The sequence below is a fragment of the Peromyscus maniculatus genome, chromosome 12 (assembly GCF_049852395.1).
Source record: "Peromyscus maniculatus bairdii isolate BWxNUB_F1_BW_parent chromosome 12, HU_Pman_BW_mat_3.1, whole genome shotgun sequence".
NCBI classification, from domain to species: domain Eukaryota; kingdom Metazoa; phylum Chordata; class Mammalia; order Rodentia; family Cricetidae; genus Peromyscus; species Peromyscus maniculatus.
In genome coordinates this window covers 61,680,574-61,704,492 of record NC_134863.1, presented here as the reverse complement: position 1 = coordinate 61,704,492, position 23,919 = coordinate 61,680,574, and the positions used below count along the sequence as shown (strand labels likewise).

Here is a 23,919-nt window from a genome sequence, read left to right as displayed (position 1 = left end):
TGCACAATACTCAGTGAGACTGATTTTGTTTTCTAGTAAGGAGATTGTGATAAGAAGTTAATAAAGTTAGGAACTCATTGCCATCTCCTTGGGCTTCTCAAGTCTATTTAATTCTATAGAAAGACACGGGTATAATAATAATCACAAAGTCCACTCATTGTGTTTCTCAACTGGAAAAATAATGCACCTGTGTTGTCAGAACACAGTCCAAGAATGAAGTCCTGTGTGGAGAATTTTGAGTGCTTGTGAGAAAACTCCAAGGAAACAAAAGTCTTGTGACCTCACTTTCTTCAAAATTTTCTTGGAATGTGCTTTTGTGTACCTTCCATGTGTAGCAGATAGGAGTGACTTTACTTCAGATTATTCATATATAGACTGGCTTTTATTATTTGTTTATAAGCCTCTATGGATAAATATGTTTATCGCTGCATGTCATGTACAGCTTGTCTCCCACTTGTGGCTTGCCTTTGTGATGTGCTGTGGGATGTTCTGTATTGCAAATATGCTAATAAATAAAACACTGATTGGCCAGTATAAAATACAGACAGGAAGTATAGGCAGGACTAACAGAGAAGAGAATTGAGGGAACAGGAAGGGAAGGGGGAGACTGCCTGCAGCCGCTGCCAGAACAAGGAAGATATAAGGTACCTCTAAGCCACGATCCACGTGGCAAAGTATAGATTAATAGAAATGGGCTGAATATAAGAGTAAGATCTAGACAATGGTAGGCTTGAGCTAATGGCCAAGCAGTTTAAATAACATAAGCGTCTGTATATTTATTTTATAAGTGGGCTCCAGGACTGGTGAGGCTTGGCGGGAGCCGGAGAGAAAACTCTCCAGCTACAGTGATGGTATACTCTACTCATATGACTCTTAACCCTCAGCGTATAAACTGTAAAGCTGGCTATTGCATGAGATTTTAGTCCACCTCATTTATCATCTCTGTTCTCCCAGGTCCCAATACCTCATGTCCTCTGCCTGACATGTGAGTAGTGCTATTGCTGTGTAGTGTACAAAGGATAATTGATCTCAGAGAGTTTTATATTATATCATTATCTGGGAAAGCAAGATTCTGGAAATAGGGTGAATTGGAGCAATGTTGTAACAATGTGAATCATTAAACTAAGATGGGAAGGTCGAGAAGAGTGGATGTGACTGCAGCATTGAAACATCCAGCACCAAGTACAGGGTTATTATATTGACACACAATCCATGCTTGTCATATCCTGCTCCCACCACTTCAGAGGTGAGCAAAGGAGCAGATGCGCCATAATCTGCAATTCCCGATATCCGCATACATTTGTGTCAGTGCAGTAATCCCATTTGATCATAGTCATCTTTGATCTGCCAGCTTGCTTGGGCAGGTGGCTAAAGCATTGCCTTATTGGTACTTTGTATCAGACCCAACAGGAAGTTCTCCTGGGGCTTCAGGTATACTTCACTACACCTCAGTTTGCATTTGTTTCATCCCCAAACCTCTTTTTATTCTGGAACCTCCACCTGACTTAATTCACTTTTGTATCCAGAGGCACAATCTCTTGATTCAGTTTTTTTATGCTGCTGAATGTGCTTCTTTAGTCCTGTCGGTCTCAAAGAGCAGATTGTGTTGTGTTTCCTTGTCCATAAAAATCACAACTGACTTAATGCATTTATCCTGATATTAATAGGCAGGGTGATTATTGTGCCTGTCTAAAATCAACATTTTAAAAGGCTTTGAGAGAATGCATTGAAATAGAAATTTTCCTAAGGGAAAATGAGCACATGTTAAATTTTTGACAAAATTGTTTGTTGTTCCAGAAAAGCACACAATATCATGAAACTCATTTGTGTTAGCTGCATACATTGCTGACATTGATTACACTTATGTGGTTGTATAGCCATCAGCAGATTCTTTCAATTATCTCAAACTGAGAGGCTATATCACCAGGTAAAAATCCTCTAGCATCCTCATCCATTTACTGTCATTGTTTTATTACTGTTCATGAATTCTTTTACTCTAAACATTTTAGTATATAGAATCATACAACACCTGTCTGATATATTTCACTTAGCATAGTATTTCTATATTATAACAAGTATCAGAATTTCACTCCATTTCAAGACTGAACAAAATTCTCTAGCATGTTATACACTATATTTTATTTATACGGGCATCATCAGTAGACATTGGATTGGTTCTGCATTTGGACTGTTATGAAGAATGGGTCAAGGTGTTTTGATAACTTTCTATCATTCCAGACTCCTAGGACACTAAGGCAGGAGCGTTTCAATTGCAGTGACCAATTGTGCACCAGAGGTAGGCCTTATCTTCTATAAGAAAAAAATGAAGTTTGGAGCATATATCAGTAATACAGAGTATGTTCCAGGCCCTAGTTTTGACAAAACAAAAATAAAAATGGTAAATATTTAAGAGTCATGTTTGAAATTTTTAAAGCAATAACTATTTTAATGATTACTAATGTCAATTGAAATTTTAGTTTTTAAAAAGAATGAGTGAATTTAGCTCTTCATATAACTGCATCTTTTATGAATTTGACATCACTGGTGGAGTCTTATTGCATACCTTCTCTTGAAAGATTATATAGGTTATACAGTAATTTTGGTGAATATAAATGACTCATCAATAATAAACTTTTAAGGGAAACAAATAGGCAAAGAACAGATCTATACCCCTCCCTTCTTCCTTGCAAATTCAATCCTCACTCTCACCCCCAACTCTGTAGCAGACAACCAGCTATGGCCTCCTGCTCTCTGCCTCCATTTCCTAGGGATCCAAGCACAACTTCTCCAACTTCCTATTATCCCAGCCCCCAAACCACCTGGAATTCTCTGGGAACTCACCAGCCAAGATATCCAAAGAAGCAAGTAGGCTGTTGAAGCATGCAGGCAAGCTTCAGATTTTCACTTCTTCTCTTCTCCTCCAAATCCAGTTCTCCAGTTGAATCCCCAGCTCTGTAGCAGACTCTCTGTGTGGCTACTCCTCATTCTTTTTTCCAATTCCCACAGTACTTAGCAGATTCTAGTAGAATATCCAGCTTTCCTCCATCCTGTGAATCCCCTCAACTAACAGTCCAACTCCACCCATCTCAGTTTCTGTCAGCAACATATATTCAGAAACACTTTTTACACAAACCAGTGACCAGACATAGCAGGATTCTCCATAAAAATTTCTTTCCAGGAAAAACAACTAATGTACCCTCCTTGGAACCAAAGATGGCAACAGAAACAAATCAACAAAACACCAAACCAATGAAGACAAGACTTGGTATCAGCATATAAAATTACAATCTTCCCAAAGCAAGATGCATAGAAGCCAGCATGAAAACCCAATCAACAGCCAGCAGGACAATATATCTCCACTGAACCCTAGCAAACCTACCACAGTAGGCCCTGAGAATTTAAACATAGTTGAAGTACAAGGCAAAGACCTTAAAACAGCTTTTTTGAATGTCAGAGTCCTTAAAGAGGCAATGACCAAATGGCTTCAGAAATCTATGTAAATTCAAATAAAAGTGGAAGAATGTGAATAAAACCATTCTGGAAGTCAAAACTGAATCAATAAAGAAAACTCAATCTGTGGGAAATCTAGAAATGATAACATTAAGAACTTCAACAGGAATCTAAAAGTCAAGCCTCACCAAAAAAATACAAGTGAGGAAAGAGTCACTGAAGTTGGAATAGAAGAAATGGATACCTCTGTCAAAGAATTTGTTAAATCTAAAATAATCCTGAAATTATGAAACTATGAAAAGGCTAAATCTATGAATAATAGGAATAAAGGAAGGACAAAAACCACCAAGTAAAAGGCACAGAAAATACTTTCAACAAAATCATAGAAGAAAATTCCCTTAACCTAAAGAAGTGGGTAACTATTAAGGTATAATAAGGATACAGAAGACCAAAGAGGCTGAACCAGAAAAGAAATTTCCCTGAGCACATAACAGTCAAAACACTAAATGTGCAGGACAAAGAAATAATATTAAAAGCTTAAGGGAAAATTACCAAGTAACATATAAAAGCAAACCAATTAGAATAACACCTGCCTTCTCAATTGATACTCTTAAAATAGGAAAGGCCTAAACAAATGTTCTACCAACTCTAAGAGATGACAGTTACCAACCCACACTACTATAACAAGAAAAACTTTCAATCACAGTAGATGGAAAGAACAACACATTCCAAGATAAATCTAAGTTTAAGCAATATCTATCTACAAATCCAGCTCTACAGGAAGCAATAGAAGAAAACTCTATAAAGAGGTTCACCACATCCAAGAAAACACAGGAGAAAAATAATACCAGACCATCAAAACAAAAGAAGGAAAACCCACACACTCCACCACCATCACCACCACCACCACCACAACAACAAAATAATAGGAATCAACAAACACTGGTCATTGATATCTATTAAAATCAATGGTCTTAATTCCCCAGTAAAAAGACATAGACAATTGAACAAGATATCAGAAAATAGAAAGATACTTATGTTCATGGATAAGTAGGATTAACATAGTAAAAATGGCAATCTTCCCAAAAGCAATCTACAGATTCAATGCAGTCCCCATCAGAATCCCAACACAATTCTTCACAGACCTGGAAAGAACAACTTCATATGGAAAAACAAAAAACTCAGGATAGCTAAAACAATTCTGTACAATAAAGGGATTTCAGGTGGTATCACCATCCCTGACTTCAAGCTCTACTAGCTCTATCATAGTATAAAATAAAAGTGTAATACGGTAATAAAAACAGCTTGGAATTGGCATATATTAAACAGACATGTGGATTAATGGAATCCAAAGACCCTGACATAAATGCACACACCTATGAACACCTGAATTTTTTTTTTACAAAGAAGTCAAAATTATACAATGGAAAGAAGAATCTTCAACAAATAGTGCTGGCATAACTGGATGTCAGCATGTAGAAGAATTCAAACACACCCATATCTATCACCCTGAACAAAACTAAGGTCCAAGTGGATCAAAGACCTCAACATAAATCCAGTTACATTGAACCTGATAGAAAAGAAAGTGGGAGTTGGGCGGTAGTGGTGCATGCCTTTAATCCCAGCACTTGGGAGGTATAGGCAGCCAGATCTTTGTGAGTTTGAGGCCAGCCTGTGCTACAGATTGAGTTCCAGGAAAGGTGCAAAGCTACACTGAGAAACCCTGTCTCGAATAACCAGAGAGAGAGAGAGAGAGAGAGAGAGAGAGAGAGAGAGAGAGAGAGAGAGAGAGAGAGAGAGAAAGAGAGAGAGAGCTTTGAATGCATTGGCACAGACTACTTTCTGAATATAACATCAGTAGCACAGACACTGAGATCTGTAGTTAATAAATGGCAACTTCTGAAACTGAAAAGCTTCTGTAAAGTGAAGAACATTGTCAATAAGACAAAACGAAAGCCTACAGCATGGGAAAAGATCTTCACCAACCCCATATCTGACACAGGGCTGGTCTCCAAAATATATAAAAAAAAAACTCAAGAAACTAGACCTCAAAATACCTAATAATCCAATTAAAAAATGGGCTACAGATCTAAACAGAGAATTCTCAACAGAAGAATCTGAAATGGCTGAAATACACTTAAAGAACTATTCAACATCCTTAGTCATCAAGGAAATGTAAATCAAAATGACTCTGAAATACTATCTTATACCTGTTAGAATGGCTAAGATCAAATACACTGATGACAGCTTATGTTGGAGTGGATGTGGAGCAAGGGGAACACTCCTTCACTGCTAGTTGGAGTACAAACTTGTACAACCACTTTGGAAATCAATATGTCAGTTTCTCAGAAAAATGGGAATCAATCCTACCTCAAGACCCAGCTATACCAATCTTGGGCATACACCAAAAGGATGATCTATCATACCACAAGAACACTTGCTCAGCTTTGTTCAGAGCAAGCATTATTTGTAATAGCCAAAACCTGGAAAAACAACAGCAACAACAAGATGCCCCTCAACCAAAGAATGGACAAGGATGTGGTACATTTACACAACGGAGTATTACTCGGTGGTTAAAAAAAAAATGACCTCATGAAATTTGCAGGCAAATGGATGGAACTAGAAAAAAAATCATTCTGAGTGAGGTAACCCAGACCCAGAAAGACAAATGTGGTATGTACTCACTCATAAGTGGATATCAGGAGTAAAGTACAGGATAGCCAATCTATAAATCACAACTCCAGAGAGGTTAGATAACAAAGAGGACCAACGAGGGATGCGTGGAATTCCCTGGGAAGGGGAAACAAAAGATATCTCCTGGGTAAATTGGGGGTCAGGGTTGTGGGGGATGGAAGAATTGGCTGGTAGAGCAAGGAGGGATGAGGGTAGGACAGAGAGGGAGAGTAAACAAAGAGACATTTTGATGTGGGTGTCATTTTGGGTTTGGAGAGAAACCTGGTGCCAGGTCATCACAAGGATGACCCCAGCTAAGACTCCTAGCAATAGTGGAGAAGGTGCCTGAACTGGCCATCTACTATAATCAGGTTGGTGACTACCCTAATTGTCATCAGAGAGCCTTTAACTAATAACTGATAGAAGCAGATACAGAGATCCTCAGCCAAGTGCTGTGCTGAGCTCTGGGAGTTCTCCTGAAGAAAGGGAAGAGGGATTGCATGAGCCAGGAGGATCAAAGTCAGGAGTAGGGAACTTACAGAGACAGGTGACCTGAATTCATGAGAGCTCATGGACTCTGGACCAACAGTTAGGGAGCCTGCATGAACTGACCTAGGCCCTCTGCATGTGTGTCACAGAGATCGAGGAGGGGTGGAGTGCAGTCCAATGTGGTTCTCTGGAGAACTCTGCCCTGATCTGCAGCACCAGTATCCACTACCACGAGGTAGCCAAGAGAGAGTGAGCACTTACTCATTCTAGGCCCTAAAGGGTCCTTGTCTTGGCCACACCCCGGGGGAGGGGACAGGTATCTAGCAGTTACCTGCCACCTACTAGAGGCGGTGCTTCAGGGTAGAGACAACCACCCCTACATCATAGTTTGGTTTGTTTGTAAGGCTCCTAGCAGCGAGATCAGGACCTGTCCCTGGTACTAAGATGGCTTTTGGGAACCTTTTTCCCATACTGCAATACCTTGCCCAGCCTTGATACAGTAGGAGGAGATTTGGTCCTACCTCAATTTGATGTGTCATGCTTTGTTCAAGCCCATGGGAGTCCTGCCCCTTTCTGAGTGGAGATGGAGGAGAAGTGCATGGGGAGGGTGGTATATAGGAGTCGGGGAAAGGAACTGGAGGAGAGGAGGAAGGGGAAACTGTGGTGGGTATGTAAAATAAATGGAAATAATATTAATTAAATGAAAAAAGAAGACATAGACTAACAAACCGTATGTGAAAACAGGATCCATTCTTTTGCTGCCTCCCAGAAACGTATCTCAACATAAAGAATAGACATTATTATCTCACAGTAAAGAGTTGGAAAAAGATACTCCAAGCAAATAGATCTAAGAAGCAAACCAGTCTAGCCATTTCAATACTTGACAAAATAAGCTTTAAACCAAAACTAATCAGAAGAGATAGGGAATAACATAAGATAGTCATGAAAGGAAAAATTCCCCTAAGAATACATTGCAATTCTTAACACCTATGAACCAAACAAGAGTACCCAAAGATCATAAAAGAAACACTCTTACAGTTTAAATCACATAGTGATCCTTAAATGTTGATAGTGAGAGATTTCCAAATACACTAATCTCATCAATAAATAAGTCATCCAGACAAAAACTAAACAGAGAATTTCTGGAGCCAACTGATGGACCCAAAAGTTATTTACGAAACCTTTCAACCAAACACCAAAGAATATAACTTTTTCTCATTACATCAAGGAACTTTCTCCAAAACTGGAAACATATTTGGACACAAAAAAAATCTCAACAGATACAAATAAATTGAAATAACAACCTTCATTCTATCTGCAAGTCTCAACAGATAAAAAAATTTGTAATAACAACCTTCATTCTATCTGGCCATCATGGATTAAACTTGGACATCAGCAACAGAAACAAAAGAAAGCTTAAACTTATGGAAACTGAAGAACTTAACTACTGAATGAGAAATGGGCCAAGACAGAAGTTTAAAAAAAAATTAAAAGACTTTCTAGAATTGAATGAAAATAACTTTTTAACATGTGGAAACTTATGGATCATGAAGAAAGTGGTTTTAAGAGGTCAGTTCCAATCACTAAGTGACTACTATATGATGTAATTGGAGATACTAGTAACGTAACAGCAGGGCGGAAAGGTCCAAACCAAAAAAGAAGAAATCATATCCCAAAGGACGAGATGGAAATAAATAATTAAACTTGGGGCATAAGCTGAATAAAAAGAAACAAAAAAATGACACAAAGGATCAAGGAAACAAATATGAGGTTCTTTTAGAAAATATCAGTAAGACTGACAAATCCAAAGCCCAGTTAACTAAAAGACAGATTGAGAAGATCCAAATTAACAAAATTAGAGATAAAAAGGAGGGCATAACAACAGACACTGAGAAAATCCATAGAATCATAAGGATAAATTAAAAAAAAAGATTATTCATCATTTGGGAAAATCTAAAACAATGGATAATTTTTTATGCAATACATACCACTTAGCAAAGTTAAATCAAGATTTGATAAGCTATTTAAGTAGACCTATATCCCCCAGTGAAATAGAAGCAGCAGTTAAAATCTACCAACAAAACAAGTTCAGGGACAGATGTTTTAGCACATAATTTTACCAGACTTTCAAAGAATTCGAATCAATACTCCTCAAATTATTCTACAAAATAGAAACATAAGGAATATTACCCAATTTGTTTTAAGAGGAACAGTTACAGTGATTTGGAAACAACATAAAGACACAGCACAGAAAGAAAACTACAGACCAACTTCACTTATGAACATAGATGAAAGATTTCTCAATAAAATACTTGTAAACCAAATCCAAAAACTCATCAAAAAATCATCCACTATGATCAAGTATTCTTCATCCCAGAAATACAGGAGTGACTCAACATATATAAATCAATAAATGTAATCTACCAAATAAGCAAACTAAAAGACACAAACCACATGATCATCTCCTTAGATTCAGAGAAGTCTTTGCCAAAATCCAATACCCCTTCATGAAAAAAGTCAGATACCATGTACATAACTCAACATAATAAAGGCAGTTTACAAGTCCATAGCCAACATCACCTTAAATGGACAAAGATTTAAAGTAATTCCACTAAAGTCAAAAACAAGACACAATTGCTCACTCTCTCCATATCTACTCAGTATAGTACTTGAGTCCTAGCTAGAGCAATAAAACAACTGAAGAGATCAAGAGGATAAAAAAAAAAAAACAGGAAGACTTCAAGGTATCTGTATTTACAGATGATATAATAATATATGTGTCTTAAAAATTACAACAAAATCTCCTACAGCTGATGAACACTTTCAGCAAAGTATCAGGATATAAAATTAATTTAAAAAAAGTCAGTAGCCTTCTCATATACAAATTACTGGCAGAGAAATCAGGAAAACAACACATTTCACAATAGTCTCAAATAATGCAAAATATCTTGAGGTAACTCTAACCAAGCAAGTAAAATACTTATATGATAAAAGCTTTAAGACAATGAAGAAAAAATTGAAGAATATATCAAAAGATGGAAAGAACTCCTATGTTCTGTTCATGGATCAGTAGGATTAACATAGTAAAAACAGCCATTTCAAAAGCAATCTACAAATTCTATGCAAATCTCATCAAAATTACAATACAATAACATTAAAAATAATTTTTAGCTTTCATATGGAAGCTTCCATACATACAATAAACACTTCCTAAAATATGTACATATACAAAGGCAATATAAAAGAAACTGCCAGATAATGGGGAAGACAGAGACCTGAATGTACTTGTCTTGTCATCAAATGGATGCTACCAGTACCAGGATAGGGTTAACATAAATATGTGAGATTTTGGCCAGATTGGTCCCATGGGTACCCCTAATCAACCCAGGCTGCTTACAAAAAGTTTATATTGCTTTCCACACACTGATTACAAGGTCCTAAGACACCACTACACAACTCACTGAACATAGAGAGGTTGGGCTGGAGCTTACAGAGAGCCTTCACCCTTTCTTGCTAGTGTCTTTGGTTTGGTAATGTACTATGCACACTAGCAAAGGAGAAATGAAGACAACAACCCAGCCACAAACCTTTTGATCTACAATGGTGTCCTGCCTGCAAAATATGCTAGTACAATGGCCGCTCAAATTTGTAGGAGTATCCAACCAATATCTGATTTGATTTAAGTCCCATTCCATAAGATGGAACACATACATGATAATGCTTCATTGAACAAGATCCAAATACTAAATAGCCTGGTCCCTAAGGTAAAACCAAAGACTACTGGTCTAAAAAGAAGAATAATAACAAAAACAATAAAATGTAGTTTTCTTTTCACCTTATTATGTTTCATTTAATTTGATTTGATTATTAACCCTTAGAAACAATTTTTTTTCTGATGAGAAACAGAAAGGAGGTAGATAGGATGATGTGAGAGAGTGAGTAGGAACTTAAAAGAGTAGGAGGGGAAACCATAATCACAATATATTATATGAGGAAATAATCTATTTCAATCAAGAGGAGAATAAAGAAATAAACTTTGATGTTTATCTTGGTCTTTGTGGTACTTGTGACCAGTGGTTATCCTCTTGACTGGACTGAGATTACATTTTACCTGCTAAAGCTTAAAAAGTTATAAACTGATTCTTACTAACATAATCATGAACACATTCTAAATGATTGTCATCTGTCTATTTAAAACAATGAATTGAAACAATTAATGATTCCTATAAACCCCTTCATTAATTCATTCATTTTAAAATTTCTGATCACTTTATTTATACTAATAATTATTGACATAACAATCTATGATTATGAATTCATTTTATATCTGATGTATCCAGGACAGTAGCCACTATCCAAATATGCTTATTCACTATTTAGAAAATAACTATTTAAGTTCAAATTCTAATTAAAAACAACACGTATACATATATATATATATGTGTGTGTGTGTATATACACACATATATACAAATATATGTGTGTGTGTTGATAATAATTATAGAACGAAAGGTCATGGATTAGAAAAGGAACAGGGACCAGAGAAGATGAGAGGGGTAGAAATGATGTAAACACATTTCTTGCATATGAAATTCTTAAAAATTAAAATAAATAAACATCTAAAAATTAAAAAGGACAGAAGTAATGTTATAAATTAGGTCTTGAAATGTCACCAAAGACATGTTTTAATAATTCTTCTTCAAAGCAAAAGCATTCAGAGGTAGAGGTGTGGATTGGATCATGAAGGCTCTCATATAACCAATATTGTATCCCACGAAGTCTTCAGAGTTGAAAGGACTATGCAGAGTTAACTATGAGAGTTAACAGAACCTGAGGGAAAGAAGGCCTAATTGGAGGAAGCAGCTCACAGTGGGCATGATGTGGGTATATTTTCCCAGCTCTCTGTCTACTGATTTGTTTCTTTCCTGGCTAAAATGGAGTAGCATTTGCTGTGACACAGTCTATCTCCATAATGTATGTCACACCTACAGCCTGAAAAAGTAGACTCAGCTATGAAACTTTGAAACAAAATAGTTTTTTTTCTCCTTCAGACTGATTTTCTTAAGCACTTTGTCACAGCAATATAAAGCTGAAGACCAATGGAGAGGGAGTGGATCTGGGAGAGACGGAGTTGGGAAGTGGGGTTTAAAGATTAGAGGGAGGAGAAACTATGGTCATGACGTATTGTATGAGAGAAGAGTGTATTTATAAAAAGAAAAAGAAAAAAAAAAAGAAAGTTGAGGACCAAAATGGCTATGCCATTTCAATTCTAGACACACCTAAGATAATATTAGGTACTTGCATAATGAAATGTGTAGTAACATTGTTACATCAAATTTCATACTGGGAAATTCAAATGTCCATTAACAAGAATGAGAAGCACAAATTATAATACATGTGTTATTCTCAATACTATAGAGTAATGAAAATGTATGAAGTAGATCTAGCTAAGAAAACTTGAGCAAACCATGAGAACAATATTCAGATAATAATTAAACTTATCTAAATATTTTAGTTAGTCCCACAGCACTAATTGTGATTCAAAGTTCTTCTGGGTACATATAGATATCCTAACAGAAAATCATGAGGTTTGCAGGCAAATGGATGGATCTAGAAAAAATCATTCTGAGTGAGGTAACCGAGACTCAGAAAGACAAACATGGTATGTACTCACTCATAGGAGGATACTAGATGTAAAACAAAGATGGCTAGACTGCTACTCACAACTCTAAGGAGGCTACCCAGAAAACAGGACCCCAAGAAAGACACAGGGATCGCCCAATGACAGAGAAATGGATGAGATCTACATGAAAAACATGGACATGAGTGGGGGTAATGAAGGGCAAGGGTTGAGGGAAAGAGAGCTTAGGGGAGTGGAGGATCCCAGCTGGATCAAGAACAGAGAGGGAGAACAAGGAATAAAAGACCATGATAAATGAAGACCACATGAGAATAGGAAGAAGCAAAGTGCTAGAGAGGCCCACAGAAATCCACAAAGATACCTCCACAATAGACTACTGGCAATGGCCGAGAGACAGCCCGAATTGACCTACTTTGGTGATTGGATGGCCAAACACCCTAATTGTTGTGCTAGAAACCCCATCCAATGACTAAGGGAACCAGATGCAGAGACCGTGGCCATGCCCCAGGTGGAGCTCCAGGAGTCTAATTGTCAAGAAAGAGGAGGGTTTGTATGTGTGAGAATTGTTGAGACCAAGGTTGGATAAAGCACAGGGACAAATAGCCAAACGATTGGAAACACATGAACTATAAACGAATAGTTGAGGAGCCCCAAATGGATCAGGCCCTCTGGATAAGTGAGACAGTTGATTAGCTTAATCTGTTTGGGAAGTATCCAAGCAGTGGGACTGGGTCCTGTGCTCAGTGCATGAGTTAGCTGTTTGAAACCTGGGGCTTATGCAGGGACACTTGGCTCAGCCTGGGAGGAGGGGACTGGACCTGCCTGGACTGAATCTACCAGGTTGATCTCAATCCTCACGGGAGTCTTTGCCCTGGAGGAGATGGGAATGGGCGGTGAGCTGGGAGGAAGGTGGGAAGGGGGCCGGGAGGGGGGAGAACAAGGGAATCAGTGGCTGATATGTAAAATTAAATTAAATAATAAAATTTAAAAAAATCAAGTAGGGGAATACAGAGATGGTTCTGTGGTCAAGAGGACCCAATTCGTGTCCCCAGAACTCAGAAAGGGAAGCTCATAGCCTATAACTCCAGCTCTAGAGGACCCCATGTCTCTGACCTTCAAAGGCATCTGCACTAATGTACACATATCTACACACAGACATAGATTCTTACACATGATCAAAAATAATAACAATATAAATATTCTAAAAATGCAAATATCTTCAGAAAAGTTATAGCATGAGCTTCTTGTTAGAAGATGCAGTCCTTGGAGTAGGTGGGAATGGGGGGGTATTGGGGGGTAGGAGAAGGGAGGACAGGGAAATCCGTGCCTGATATGTAAAATTAAATTAATTAAAAATTTAGAAAAGAAAAAGGAAAAGAAAATAAAACTGCTTTAAAAGAAAAAAAAAAGGAGATGCAATCCAGAAGAGTGGACAGGAAGCTTGATTTTATATTTACCATCTTAACGTTTAGTGAGGGTAATAAGTACAGACATGTTTTACCTCTGCTTTTGTAATCAAGAGGTCATGATTATAAAAGTTCCATAAGCTTAAACCTCCAAGTACACTGAACAACAACATCTGATGATCTCCATAGGGACTCAGATAATCTCCATAGGGAGCTAGAGAATCTCTGCCATTCATACATGTGCTTTTCTGGTGAAAGACTCTAGCCATGGCAAAAAGGTCTTGGCGGATCCAGGTCATATTTATCACATAGCTTTTTGTAGCAGGAATCTAAAAGTTCTTATTAATTAAATCAAACCTAAGGCCAGTTATTGTGGTGAATGCTAGAAGATCAGAGAAGCAGAACAAGCCACAGCAACCTCACCTTGCCAATTCCTCAGCTGATCCTGTTTCCTCAGATGGGAAGCCTCTGAGTCCTCATCCAGAATGAATCTCAGCTGAACTGCTGCTTGAAAGCCTGAAAGCTTAACCAGCCAAATGCTTCTAGTTTCTGGTCTTCATGCCTTATATACCTTTCTGCTATCTGCCATCACTCCCTGGGATTAAAGGCTCGCTTTCTGAGATTAAAGGCATGTGTCACCATGCCTGGCTGTTTCCATTGTGGCCTTGAACTCACAGAGATCCAGAGGGATTTCTGCCTCTGGAATGCTATGATTAAAGGCATGAGTGCCACCATTTTCTAGCCTCTGTATCTAGTGGCTGTTCTGTTCTCTGACCCCAGATAAGTTTATTAGGGTGCACAATATTTTGGGGAACACAATACCACCACAGCTTTTTGTTTGTTTTTGTGTTGTATAGTTTAGTTTTTGAAGCATAGTACTCCAGAAAGACAGTGTTGCTGTTCTCTATACGATGGAAGAGCCTGTGCTACAGCCCCACCCTGAACGCATATTGATATGGCTGAGCTGAGGGGCAATTGTTGTGACAAACAGTTCCTGTTTACATTAGGGATGCTCACTAAAATGTGTATTTCAAAAGCCTGTCTTATATGTTCTAGAGACTGTAGTGCATAATTTGTTTACTCATGGTTTGGTGTTTCACTTAAGCCTTGTCTGCTTAAACAGAGAATCACATACAGGGTGGCTTATGAAGAATAATCATTTTACTGCTACAGTCTAGAGGATGAGATATAAGTGGTGTAGATAAATGTCTGAAGTGGGCTTTATAGGGAGCTCTATTCTCACATATGTGAAAAGGAACACACAAGAGCTTGCTAATACTCCTATTGTTATACTATGTGTATATATGGGGCCTTTTGAATTAATCCCTTCTCCAAATCTTCACTGTTTGTTACACCACTATATAGTTCAGGATATCTTCTTTGTATGTATATATGCATGCATATAAGTATTTTTTTTGAAGCAAGGACTGACTCTGTAGCTTAGGTTGGCTCAGAGATTACTCTGACTCAGGGTGAACTGATAGCAATCATCCTGTATCAATAGCCTAGTTGCTAGGATCATAAATGTAAGAACCTGCTCCTAGCTGCAGCTTTGGATGTCAACACTTGAACTTTGAGCAACATTTGAACACTTAGCACAATGTCATGGTGGCAATTAATAAATAAATGTCATGCAGTTTTAGAACGAGTTTTGGAACAACTCTGAAAGGGAGGCATGTTTAGATCCATTTGTTTCACATAAAGGTCTTCACAGGATAAGCCCTAATTTTGTTGTGATCACAAAATGAGCAAGAAAATGGGAACCACTTGATGGAAATATTCAGACATAATCAAAAGCAGGGAAAACGAAATATCCCAAATATTTTAGAAGATGCGAACCAGTTAAGTCTGAAGGAAGAGAATGATTTGAGGTTCAGATCGTGACATCTGGAGGAATTTACACTGCATTATTTGTGGAGTAGAAGGGTGGCTTTTATAAACTCATGAATGTGACTGCATGTTACAACAATGTTGGTGACATAATGCTGACCATGGAAGAGGAAGCAGGAAATGGGTTAGGCCTATGAAAAAGGACCATCATGAAATATCACAAAAGCATAATGAACCACACCAAAGGACAAGGCAAAAGTGGATTAGTCTGGGTATATGAGGCATTATTTAGAGACTAGAAATTCAAGTAGGAAAGAGAATTGAGCAAGAAGAAGCATGTGTGTTGTTTTAAGATTTTAAAGTTTAAATGGTTTCCTTTAAGTCAGTTCCTTTAAAATACTTGAGGTACTTTTCAGTAGATAGTTTAGAATACAGGTGTGGCAAAAGCATGTATTAGAAATAAAACTTTCTTTTTGTTATTGAAACCCCATAAATGTTTTGTGATATCTAGGTTGCTATGGGCAACAAGAAAACAATAAACTCTAAATACAGAACTATGATAAACAAACAGAAAACCATAGCTGATCAAAAATCTATGCAAAACAATGTAGAATTAACTACATGCTACTTTGGAGCAGATGCTAAAAAAGTGTTTCCTTACTTATGTGAGCCCAAGATAGTGAAAGTCAGTTGTGATAGCTAACTTTCATTGTCTGCATGACTATGTTTAGAGTCATCTTGGGGATTTGTTGAGAACAATCAGTAGGTATGTTCCCGACAAGATTTTCAGTGAAGATTTATTAAGGGGAAAATATCTACCATGAAAATGGGTGGTACCACCCACGGGATAAGGACATTGACAAAATTGCCAGCAGTGGCATTCCGCTTTGCACTATCCCTGACCCATCCTGAGGTACCAGCTTTCCTTCCACATGTCTTCCCAACCATAATGGATTGAATATTTTGAAATCACAGGTTAAAACAAATCTGACCTTCCTTGAGTTCTTTCTGCCAGCTATCTGGTCCCAATTCTGAGAAAAGCTGTAGAACCCATAGTAACTGATTTCGAAAGTCGAAAGTCAGAGGTCATAACATATGTGAGTTAGCGCAATCGGAGAAACCTGACGGCTGTAGAAGAACATAAACATATCCAGGCAAATGGGCCAGGCTTTATAAGTGAAGTGAGGAATCCTCCATATCAGCAGAGCCAGGGATGTAGTGATGTGAACAATTTCTGAAATGATACACTTGCCTGGTAGGCTCCAACCTTTAGACTCCTGAGACAGGGTTAACAGTAAAGTGGGATTTACAGGAAAATAACTGGCTACCTATGAGGTCTTGGCAATGTCACTCCTTAAAAGGTTTGGTTTGGGAGAAATTCAAATAATGTTTTGTAAACTAAAGTTTATCTAGGGTACTCTGAATTGTTCATCATTAGAAGAAAGAAATAAAGAATTGTCAAATATGAGGGAAAATAAGAAGGTAGAATTAGCTGAAATGGTTGACACATTTAAAAGCAGCATGGAAGGTTAGAACAAATCAATGATCCTAGCACCCCAGAAGCTTAGGTGGGAGGATTGTGAGAATAAAGGAACAGCCTGGGCTATGAAGAAATTTGAAGGCCAGCATGGGCTACATTGTGAGTCTCTGTCTCAAAAATAAACAAACAAACAAAAGCAATATTTATAGTTATCCTTTAATAGTCACATGCAATTATTTCCAGGAACCCTATGGATTCAAAAACTCATTAATGTTCACATCAATTAAGTAGCGCGTGTGTGTGTGTGTGTGTGTGTGTGTGTGTGTGTGTGTGTGTACAAGCTGCATGGGCAGCATGCAGGGATTCAGAAGGCAAACTACACTTCGTTTTTTGCCATTAGGGAAAAGCTGTTCTCACTCTTAGATAAATAAGCTACTGTTCTAGGACCTCAGTTCCTCATAGAATTAAGAGATTTGTCTGACTCATAAAGCATTAATGTAGCTAGATATATTTGTGAAAGGATCAATAATAACAATGCTCATTTTAGCAGTGGGTTTGGGAGATGAATGATTATATAACAAGGTTACAATTTTACCATGTATCATGTTTTGCTTCCAAATTTATATATTTTAGGGAAGGAAGTGAGAGAAGTCAGTTGGGTTTTCTAGGCAAAAGATGCTTCCCTTTGCCAGGGATGTGGTGGAACTTCATCTCAAATTCCATTTCAAATGGTGCAATGCACCTGCTCGTTTATCATGCTGCCAAGGCCTGGCTTTGTAGCCTTGCTTTTTTTGGCCCCTGCCCCCCCAGGCTTTGCAGTGCCTTGAGTTGCTGAACCTCCTAAGGAAAGTAACATATTAAATCCTGCTTAAATAAAAATAACCCTAATATATCAAGTATAGTTAGGTGGCGAAGATGAGGCTGCAGAGCTAAGCACGCAGCACCAGCTCCCAGGAACTGCACACGGCTCATGAGTGCACAGCCACCTTTGAATCTCCCTCCCACTGATGCTGTAGCATATCTGAGTTGATTTGGTTATGCTGGAAAATAAAAGACAATCATATAGGAGAAAATGCTTGCCTTTGGGGAGACATTGGGATATTTACTCCGTATTTTGTGCAGTTTGGGGTAAGGAAAAGTCAGCTTTAAAGCTATGTGACTCCCCGGGCAGCTGTTGTATGGCTCTCCTCCTCCCATGATTAGCACGGTGCTACATCACTGGATGCAACTAACCTTCAGTGGATATAGTCCCGGAGATGGTAATATGGGTTCAAGGACAGGGGAAGGGAATGGAAACCATAAGGAGGAAGTGGGGAACACGCAGCAAACCTGTGATTAAAAGCTGTTTGCTCTAGTAAGCCTCCACCAGGGATCTGCAGCTGTGGCACTGTGCTTCAATTTGGTAGATTGGACAAAGCTAAATGGAAAGATGCAGGAAGCAGAAGGGTGTACAGAGAGATGCTAACAGAAGTCCCAGGCCCATGGCAATGACATGACATGCATGCCTTCATTCATCATACACTCCTCATCTTTAGTCACTTATTCCTACTGAATAAGCTCTTTCTAACTTAAGATTGTTCCGGCTAGTTACACCTGTGTTTCCTTCCCCCTCTGGGTGGGGTTAGAGGAGCACCCTCCAACCTGTTTTTCTATGTGAATAAATCAGTATGTTCCAGGATTTGTCCTTTCCTTTCTGAGCCTCAAGATAGAAAGCAAACAGGTCTTGATGTAAAACCCAGTCTCCTACATTGATGTCCTGGGCGCATCCAAGTTGAAAATGCAGTTACAGGAGTGCTAGTTGATCTCCGTATAGGCAGTGGTTTCTCCAAACATTGCCTCTATTATAGCTTAATTCTCAAATAGCCAAAACAAAGGGGGCACAGAAATGAGGGTAAATACTGTGACAGTGCAGTCCTCAATGTGTTCAAAGGAATGTATTTCTACTAGGTGTCCCTTCTACAGACTGTCTTGCGGAGTACTTCAAGCTTCCCTCCAGATTCTTAGTCTTCAGTGAAAGGGGTTGGCGATCGCTTACCTAAATAGTCTCTGGCACTGATTTACCCCAGCCCCGCCACCACACCACACCACTCTTCGCAGGTCTTTGTAAAGCTCACAGCCTCATAAAGACTTTTTTCCCCCTTACACTAGACAGCTACCCAGAGGAATTTACAGGGTCTGGTACTCCCGGCAAGGGCGTGAAAGGATGGGAGGTGCTGAGGTCAGGGTTAAATGACAGTGCGAAATGAAACCTCTTGCCCTGACTTCTCCTGCCTTCCTCTGCAGGAGTCTCTAGTGAGCTCTCCTATCTGGAAGCCGGCCTCTTTGGTTTCTAGAGAGGGCAGGCACAGCGTTCCAAAGCCCCTTTTTTGAAACTATCCACTTGAAAGAAAAGCCTGACCAATGGCCTGAATTGTTTCCTTTCTCCTCCTACAATCTCACCACTGTTTTCCTTCTCTACCTTTGGATCATTCCCCATTTTGAAGCGCAGGTCTTCTACTGCTTGGGTGTTATCAAGGAATCTTCACATACCATTAGATTTCTCCGTCCCCAGAATGCATAAGAGGCCATAGCATTCTGCCTTTCCAAACGTACTCTACTGCCTGCAGCAGTGACCTGCTACAACGGTAATCAGAGACCTTTATGCCCAGGTGCGAGCTCCTAATAATTTTTATAGTGCGAGGCTGCTGAACCAAGGCAGCCTCCAGCGCCCTAGAGCAAAGCAGATCAGCAGTCCAGGCTGCGGCAGTGGGATTTCCAGGAGAGCTTTCCCGCATCCCGCATTAGCTAGCTGCTCATCAGCCTCTCCCTATTGTGTCCGCAGAACTGTGGGGCTGGCTAGCCCACTGTCGCACCGCGCCAAGATCCTTTCTCAGGTGGGGAGGATCGGAGAGAGGAAGCAAGAGGGGATTGAGAAAAGGAGCGGAAGGGCCCTCAAAAGGACACAGCGCTTCATCAATAATGCAGAGGCTCCTGGACCTCCCTGTAATATGTTTTGTGGCTGAACGCCACCAACTGGAGCGCTTCCTAGTACTTCCCGTGGGTGAGGTTTTTGTGTGTGAAAGATGGGATGCACCCCATTCATTCATCTATCAGCTCTGCTTCTTCTCCCCTCCTTTGCCTCTCAGATTACGCCCCCCCCAACCCCCGGTCTGGTTTGGTTTTGATCCCCCATCTCCTCCGCATCACCACTATCGCTTCCAAGAAAAAGGAGCAGGTTGGAATGAAAGGTTTCAAAAAACTCTATTACCTATGTATCTCTAAGAGTTCAACACAATCCACCCAGCAATGCTCAATTTCCAAGACCTCGCTCTCATCCATTCTCGGAGAATGCTTTCAAAGTTTGGAAGCTCCTCGGAGCGCGGTTTTGGCGTCTTTCCACATAGTACAAACCCTTGCGCTCAGAGACACCCCCCCGCCCCCGACCACTCAGCAAACTCGTCCAGTCCGAACCCAGCAGGACACTGAAAATCGGAACTTCCCACGATCATCCCCCCTGTGTCCCCAAGAAAACCAAAGGCTGAACGGAACCTCCTCAAATAAGGATTAACCCAGCCACACGACACAGGCAAAAATCCAGAAACTTCTTTGTTAAGCAAACACAGCTCACTCATAAGAGACACCTGGCCCAACTTGCAGGGCAACAAAACAAACACCACATCTCTGCGGGGAAACTTGTTGAATCCCGCCAGAGCTTAAGGCTGCAATTTCCCATTTAGCCTGAAGGTTTTTGATTGTACCCTCCCCAAATCCCTGGTGCATCCCTCACAATTTCTGGGCAAACTGCAGAGTCCTTTCCGCACCCATTCTGCGCTCCATCGACCACCACCATAAAACCAAGCGACCTCTTTCAGGATTCCAGAGCCAGAGCTACTTCCTTTGCGGTCATTGACAAGACTTACCCTTCCATAAGACTGTCTCCAGAAATCCAGCAGCAGCTCTCCGATGCAGGCGCAGCCCTCCAACTTTGCTATGCAGAGAAGAGCCTTCCGAGTTTAAACGCTGCCAAAAGCCTTCCGAGACTTCGATATGAGTGGGGAACCGGGAGAGTCAAGTCGGGTTTCTTCTCAGTCTCAGCACCCTGGAAAAATATTCAATCCTTCTTCAGTAGAGAATTCTTTCATACCCGTTATCTGTATTACTATTAATGCGCAGAGCACACGGCATTGCATACAAATAGGTCCAAGTGTGCGCTTCTATTGGTGGCTGCGGAGGCCCCTGGGTCCTAGCTCCAGCTCTAAACTGTACAGCAACACTCGGCACGCAGCTTTGGAGACGCCAAGGGGAAAATGGATTTAATTGATTCGTTACCTCTGGTATTGTAATGCCTGCTGCGATGTTTAACCAAGGGGGGGAAAGCCTTCACATTTAAACTCCGGTCATGTGATTTATCATTTCATATCTGCTTTTAATTGTCTGTGGGGGTGGCTTTGATAATACAAAGGATTTTCAAAGAACATTTTCTGAAGGAAAAAAAAATCACACGGATATTTTGGCAAGAAAACCTCCCTCTTGCTTTCTATAGTGCACGATTCATATGAATCCAGGTCATGTTATTTGCTCAAACACTTCTGCACTTCACAGAAGTAAAATAGCACTCAATTTTATTCATGAAAATGCACGGCTATTCCAATAACTTGACTTAAGTGGATTAAAATGGCAGAACCCAAAAATGTATGCACCAATTATGAAAACTGAGAGATTTCCCCAAATAGTTTAAAGGGTGGCCGCAGTGGGGGAGGGGGGATTAAAGGCAATGGCCATCATTTCTACTTTACAAAATGAGAAATTCAGAAATTTTGGATTACTTTTGAATGCTGGCACGAAAATACACATCATCATAAAATATCAGTAAGGATACAATGTGTCAAGTATACGTTTTTTAATTGTCACATTTGCTTTCTCCATTTTCCCCTCAGCTATTATATTAGAGATATGAATGGGCACAACTGGGAGATCTACAGTGAGCCAGACCTCTGTGACTGGTCACTTGAAGCATTTAACATTGCCAGAAAATACTTCAGTGTATCAATGCAAAAGGGAACTTTTAAATCTTACTTTGTGTATATTAGCTCTACTTTAAAAAAAAACTTCTAGTTTTGAAATTACAATACAATTATGCAATTTCCCCATTCCGTTTTCTCCCTTGAAACCTTTCCATATACCCCTCCTCGCTCTCTTTCATATTCATGGCTTCTTTTTTTCCACTAAATTTTGTTATAAAAGTATGTATATGTATATACATACCTATCCCTAACCACATAAATACAACTTGCTCAGTCTGTATGATCTTATTTGTCTGTGTTCAAGGATGACTGTTTGATATTACATAATTAATTAAAAAAATAGAATGTCAATAGCTGAATTTAAGCTTTTAAGAATACTGTTGTTTTAGGGCTTCCATTTTTCATACAGGCAAATTTTCACCCACTATGAAATGACCCAACTTTCCAGCAAGTCCTGCCTAAGATATTTGCTGATGTTATAGTAAGGTAGAATCAAAGGCTTTCTTTTACTTAGAGGTAAATATTAGTAGTGTATTCAAATTTGGATACAGGATTATGAGATGCATATTTTACTGCTGAATGATATTTGCAAGTAGTGTATCTAATAGAGGCAGCTGCTACAAACCCACAAATTCATCAGTCATGTGTAAAACAAATAAATGAAAATTCAAAAAATAAAATATACAGCAGAATCCAGATCTTATTCCAAACACAGGTATAACATTTGAATTTATGGAGTGTGTGCCAGGATCTCTCTTCATTTCCATAACTCTTTCCCCGCACAGTCCTCCCTTCCCCCCACCAGTAACCCTTGACAACAGAAGTGTTATTCCAAGTCCAGGTTGCCTTTTCTGCCTTCCAGACCTGACTTACAGATTGCAGCCTGTAGGAAAGAGATTTAACTATCACAGGGCAGTGATGTGCAGCCAGACTTTTCTTCACTGCATGGTAAATCCAGTGCTCACACATCTGCATTCACAACACCAAAGGTGGATTCTTAAAAATGTCTAATGGCCAGTGACTCAGAGGGGGGAAAAATACATGCACCTTGGCAGTAAATTTTCATCATTTTCCTTATTGGTGCTTTGTTTCTGAAATAAACACCTTTTTCTGTGAAGACTTTTACTCAGAATCATTGAGTACATTGTCTACTCAATTTATTTTTCAACTTACACTAGTGTTAACATGAAAATATCTATATATCTTTATGTATTTATGATAAGGAATATAAAATGAATTGGTTATCCATTAAATACAATTAATTAGAAGGAAAAGAAGGGATAAGGACCACACAAAGTTGAGTGAAGACGATTAACATTCAATTGTTCTTTTTAAATAAGTATATTATTGATCTTTCAATTGGTTTCTACATGGAAACCTCAGAAAATAATGATTTGCTTTGTAATTAAAAGTTGAAGATTGGTTTTTACTGAATCTTTCTAGAATTAAAAAAAATGTGTCCTATTCATGTAGATGTGAGTCACATAAAACTACTGCAGTTTACATATAATAAGTATGTAAGATGAAGAATGGACAAGTAGGAGAGTTCAAAAAAAATGTAAAGGAATATAAACCTTCTAGCATGTCTATTGAAGTTCTTGTACCATTTGTAACTTTCAACATGAATTATGTTGCACCATACAGCAAGTAATGCAGAATCTTAAATCAAGTTTTATTCAGAATAAAAATTCTACATTTCTTTGATAAAATTCTTCTATATATCCAATTTGCTTCGACATGAACCATATACTACAAATGATAATATATCATTATACATGTTATACTGTTAACTCCTAGTAAGTACTGATTTTAAAGCCGTAGTAGTTGTCACGTTTCAACATCAGTAGTGATACCCTTGACATATTCTTTATTATATCAAGTACTGTTGAACCCCTCAATTTGTCTGTGCAGTTTTCAAGGACAATACATGCTTTGTCAGAAACTGAT

At 38.9% G+C, this 23,919-nt stretch overlaps 1 protein-coding gene across 4 annotated transcripts in view; it reads right to left on the bottom strand.

Moving 5' to 3' along the window:
- The window catches only part of Robo1 (roundabout guidance receptor 1), a 997,953-nt gene extending 976,803 nt beyond the window's left edge, over nucleotides 1-21,150 (bottom strand). For all 4 annotated transcript variants that reach the window (XM_016002158.3, XM_076549102.1, XM_076549101.1 and 1 more), the window contains exon 1: nucleotides 20,869-21,150. The gene's annotated coding sequence lies outside the window, so the exon portion shown is untranslated. The remainder of the gene's footprint in view (nucleotides 1-20,868) is intronic.
- Between the last annotated feature and the right edge of the window lie 2,769 nt (nucleotides 21,151-23,919).